We start from the raw sequence: 6,050 nt of genomic DNA, 5'->3' as shown, positions 1-6,050 counted from the left end.
ACTCCTCATACATGACAATTGCGGTGGGCAGTGTGAGCGAACTGCTCATGGATATGTGCACACATGCCACACTGCATGGGCTGGGCGTCTGTGTTACTTCCGCAGACACAACACACACCATGCTGTGGAACATAGGTCCTGTGCACATCCCACAGGGACACACAGTGGCACTGTTCATGTGATAGCTCCCTTGCTGTTTGAGTGACACGTAGTCATGGTACCACCACAGCAGCAGTACTGTGTAAACATGCAGTTGACACCTGCCTCTGCTGTTCACTGGACACTACCATGGGGAGGTAACACTACTGTGTACACTGCACATGTGTTTACACATGGACCTGCCAGACCTCATTGTTGCCCACAATGCACCTGCTACAGATCGTTTGGGTATGGTTACCTGGTGTTCCTTCCATTTCAGATGGCTATGATGCTACTACTCTGTCCCATACCTACAGGCCATATGTATCCTGTTATTGTACATACCAATAGGCAATACCTCCATTATGCATGATATGCCTGTGATACTGTGTATAATGTCTGTCATATCCACCATGACAGCTTTACATTACACATAGTTGACATAGTATTCCCTACTGCAAGGCATACGTGCACGTCGGGCGCACATTACATATGACATCGACGGTATATGCCCATACACATGTGTGCTGTGACAGTATACATACATGTCCTATCCCCTGCTATGGCACTTCCTTGTTGGACATCCACTGCCAGCATCAGCGTGTGGTCTGGCATTGTTCTCTCTTATGCCCCCCTGTGGCAGCCCTTGTAGTGTCTCGGCTGTGTACATGATGTCCCACTGCTGTGCACATGGTGTCCACAGTCGTTGGTATGCTCAGCAGGATAGCACTACATAACCACCTTTCAACACTCTCTGCATTATGGGCAAGTATCATTACTTACAAACACCATTCCCATACAGTACTGCTTCGTCGTACACATCATGCGTTACACACCTGTACATATCGTGTGTTCTACATACCTTGTCGGTGTTTCATTCCGTTTTTCGTTCCGTGTATCGTTATTCCTTTTTATCACTCTTTCCGTTGTACACTGCTGGTTCGGTATGAGCATACGGTTTGAATATCCTGGGAGTCATCCTTATATCCATCGATACCTGCAACATGTGGGTTCATCCCACCAATTGCTGTTCCTCAGTGTGTAATTGTGCGCATATCACCTGTGCATTTACTCCATTCGGACATTACGCATCGTAACTGGAGTATGGTTGGATTCCTCACCTGGGCGTTGCCTATTTGCCCTACCTTCATGGAGATGGTCTGTATTGTGTTATGTTTTGTGTAACTGCAGCCGCTATGTGTGGCGACAGGTACATTTCGCAGTGGTGTTGGCCGTGGATTGTGTGTGTTGGGTATGGTATTAGGTTCGACATGTGGGTGTCCCTGTCCTGACGGCGTCTGTTGATGGCGTTTTGCATTCGGATGTGTAACATAGCTGTTGTATTCCTTTGAACAACGCATGCAAGTATGCATCCGCTGTTGATTGTGTTTCCCACGAGATGTATCGGTTATGCAGATGTCATTGACTGCCTGTATGTTTGTGCTGCTATTACGGCTTGTATCCCTTTAATATGCGATGGGGAATATCGGAGGTTGTAGGTGACGGTTACGGGTTGTGGGCCTTGCATCTCTACATACAAGGTATGGTTGTCTGTGTGCTCCATCCCTGCCTGGGGAGTTGACAGTTAATTGTCTGTTGGTCTGGGAGTGTAGGTTATGTTGTTGTCATGTGGTGTTGGTATCGCCTGCGTATGTGCTTCATGCATGTATTCCTCCGTCACATCTGTGGTATATCAGCGGTTGTTTGTACGTGACGACTATCCCTTGTCGTTCTGTCCCAGATATTTACAGTGATTGTGGTCCTGTACTTGGGATGGCCTGTTTGCCAGTGGTTGCCACCTATTCAGGTGGGGATTGCTTGTTTGACACTTGTAGAACACACAGCGGTGTTTACGGGCCGATACGTGGCCATGGTCAGTAGAGAGGTAGCACATACGTATTTCCGCGGTACATACCTATTGCTGTGTGACTTTGCCGATGTATTGTTTTGCAATTAGCATATCGGTGTCATAAATACGGTCATGATTAGTACATACGTCCTTTCCATTTTCTGTGGGGTATATTCCTGTGCTACGTTCTTGGACATTGTCACTTTGCATCGTTATACGTCACCACACGCCTAGCCAGGGTGGGGCTCTCACTACTACTTTGGGACTACTGGTGTACATATGCCTGTGGCTAGTGTACTGTATGCCTACACATATTATTCCACTCTGCCTCTAACATGGCACCAACATACACATATTACAGAGACACACAGATTACACTCGCACAGCGACACACACGGCACCCTCTCCGCACACATACACATACTACGGCAGTCACGGGGGCGTTTGCACACAGTACCTGCATGGGCCGCATCACCGGCAGCGGTGTCTACCTCCCCCCTCATATCATCATAGTATTACCTGCGCATGTACTGTTACTGTACTGTGGCCTGGCGATCATTCCGACTCGCGGTTATGCATTTCGGTATGTTGACCTTTCCATGGTTGGCAGTATCCTCTTCTGTTAAACCTCCCGGATGCTCAGGTTGTCGTTTCACTATGTATACTATGTACAGATATCGCGTGTTACATCTCTGTCACCTTACATCCCTCTGATTCCCTGTCTTACCTGTAGTACTTCTATGTATATGTGTACATATATTTCTATATATGTAATGATATCTATGTACACATATGTATATGCACATATATACATGTTTATATGTATACACCTTCGTGCGTGGCAGCATACAGCAACGCCGTCTGCTGTAGGACCCGCGTACGGTTCAGGTGTTGCCGTTCCATGCTCCGCTGGCTGTTGGGTGTACCGTGTTTGGGTGTTGCCTATGTTGGAGTCACACATGGGGCCACCCATACGGTACACTTTACGGGTGGTCATGTTTGTGTGCCGTCCATTTCACTGTGTGTGCAGGTAGGGAGGTGTCAGTCCATGGGGCCTATGCTGTCAGAGTATGTGCTATACGTTCCCTCTTTGCCAGGGCATAGGCATATTGGGTATGCCTCCGTCTGCCTACTGGGGCTGGCACAGTGTGTTCATGGTCCTGAACCCTCTGTGCCTGGACTGGCCTTGGCAGTTGTGGTGGGCTTTGTGGCCCTTCGCCATTATGTCCCTGCAGCAGCTGCTTCCGCAGGATCATATTATGTAGCATGGCTCATATTATGAATATGTGGGCACATGTGCCTGGAGAGTACTGCAGGGCTCCACCAGATGTATTCAAGCACCGGAACCGTGATTTCAGCATCCCAAACACATGCTCTATGATTATTCTGGTTTGTGCGTGTGCCTCATTATGGCATTCTTGCATGTGTGTGTGTGCATTTCTGATGGGAGTCATCATCCACGGCTCCAGTGCATAGCCAGCATCTCCCACAAGGTGGCCTTGTGGGATGTCCCCCCTGGCGAATACCTGGTACAGCTGTGAGGCATGCCAGATATGGGAGTCGTGGTAGCTTCCAGGGCTGCCAGCACACACATCCATGATAATGCCCTGCGCATTGCACACGACCTGGCAATTGATGGAGGGGAATCCCTTGCGGTTTATGTAGTGTCTACCCTGCTCCCCAGGTGGTGACTTGATTTGTATGTGTGTACAGTCTATCGCACCTAGTACCTCCGGGTATTGTGCGACACGGTGGAAGTGGCACATATTGCTAGCCAACTCCTCCTGAGATCTGGGGAAGTATATATGCTCATTGGCATATGGTAACATGGCATCCAGAAACTGGTGTAGTACCCTGGATGCTGATGCCTGTGAGATGCCTATTATATCCCCAGTTGGCCTTTGAAAGGTACCTGTGGCCAGTATTCGCAAGCTTACACATACCTTTGTGTCCACTGGGATGGGCTCCCCTCTGTTGTTTCTTGTTCTCAGGCATGGCCGGCACAGCTCCACTATTTGCTGTAACATGTCCCTATCCACCCTGTAACGCTGTACTATCTCCAGGTCTTGTAGCCCCTGGTAGGTTACCCTTGGTCTGAACACTCTCCTTCTCCTCTGAGGTTTACGGTAGTTGTCGGCATCCTCCTCCACAACTCCGTCTGTCTCTAACACATGCTGATGGATCACGGCCACGGCAGCACCCAACATGTACATTTTAAAAGTTCCCCATGTGTTTACACCTATGGTGCGGCGTTTGGGAATACACGGCTGTGTGTTGTGTGCATTCACACTTTATACTGTTGTGCTGTACACCCGGTGATGTCATAGGGTGTGTCTGTGCGGCCGTATCTGGGGATTATCTTCCGTGTTTTACCGTTGGCACTGCAATGCTGTTGCCTTTGGTGTTGCATTACTCTTGCCTGCAATGGATTACCTTTCAACCTTCCCTTATTGTTTCTGCACGTTGCACCTACTATTTCCTGGCATGCATCCTGCAGAGCCCTGTCATGTGTCGTTTCTGGGACATGGCATATCGTGCGTTTTGTGTGCCACCGCTGTTATGCTGCCTGTCTGCTTGGCTCTGCTGTGTCAGGTCTTCACTCTTTGCACTCTGCTACCTCCCCTACTTTCTTTGCATTCATATGCCTCCCCTATCCCGTTTTGCAGGTTTCTGCATGCAGAGTTGTCAGCTGCCGCCGATTGGCCTTCGTGGGTTGATTAGTGTTGATTGCTCATTACTACTCCAATTACACTGCTTCCACATTTCCTCATATTCTCAACATCACCTTCCTGTTTCCGATGTTATTTGCGGGCCGAGCGTCACATGACTGGGTTAAGGGAACGTAGTCATCCTCGTGCACATGCACCTCTGCGCGCATTGTGTGCTCTCAGCTCAACTATTTCTCCACACCGGGGTCCTGCAGCTGTGATGTGCAATGTACAGCCCAGGTTTGCTGAGCTCCAATGTGCTTCCTCCTACAGTGGCACACCCCTCTGCAGGTGACATGTATTCCCTCTGAGCCACTCCTCGGTGTATTACCGCTGCGCCATTTGGTACAGCCTTACGCCGGCGGGGGTTTTGCGATTCAGTATTATCTGCCTCATTTGCATGGCATTGACTACTAATTCATAGTTACCACGCCGAACACTGCCGCGAGTCCTTGGCAACCCTTGCACCGTGGTTGTGGCTTTCCATGCATACCATAGTGTATTGTGGCTGTGAAGCTGATCTGTATTACGCTGCTGTTTTATAACATTGTCATATTATTTCATTGTTTTGCACCTTCCGCAGACATGTCCTGGGGTTCTGCTGTGAGTTTCTGTGGACATACCATTTATGTTATTATTTACATGTTGTGCATGTTTTCTTTTGACATTCTCTGTGTCTTTCGCCATTGGCATATGGCAACTGTGTGATACCTGATGCTGACAGCCTTCCGTTACTCCTATGTTATGTTTGGGAAAATGTAAACCGATTTTTTTGGTTTACATTGCCGTGGCCTTATGCTACGCCTGCGCCACTTCGTGGATCGCTATATGCCTTCATTTGCATGGTGCAACACTGCACATGAGGTGTTTAGCATACCTACGCCGGTGGCAGCACTGATCCGATGCACGCCGGTAGTGCACGTGGGATTGGATCGTACCTGAATCGCTCGGCGGCCATATTTGGCGTTGTAACGCCTACGCTGTGCGTGCGCCTGGCGCAAGGTTCATGAATCCCGGGGAAGTATTTTAGCTAAATACAGCTTAATGTATATACTATTGTAGTTAAAAGCATTTTTAATGAAGTTTTTAATCATTACTTTACTTTTGTCTCTTTAAAGAAATCAATTTGAATTGGCGCCAAAATGGATTTAAATAGTGCGTTTATAATTGTTTAATTGATTCTGAAGAAGTCCACATGATGGTGGATGAAAGCGCTTAATTCTTTTCTGAGTTACACTCTGGTTCTGTTTGTTGGTGAGCTGTAGTCTAATAAAGGACGTATTATTGCTTCTGCTGACTGTTCTTTCTGGACCTGTTGGATACTTATCACAATAACATACTTATCACAATAACAT

This window comes from Protopterus annectens, chromosome 2.part1, assembly GCF_019279795.1.
Source record: "Protopterus annectens isolate FY-2018-M chromosome 2.part1, PAN1.0, whole genome shotgun sequence".
NCBI lineage: Eukaryota > Metazoa > Chordata > Ceratodontiformes > Protopteridae > Protopterus > Protopterus annectens.
The sequence above is the reverse complement of the archived record's forward strand: the minus strand, read 5'-3'. Positions refer to the sequence as shown.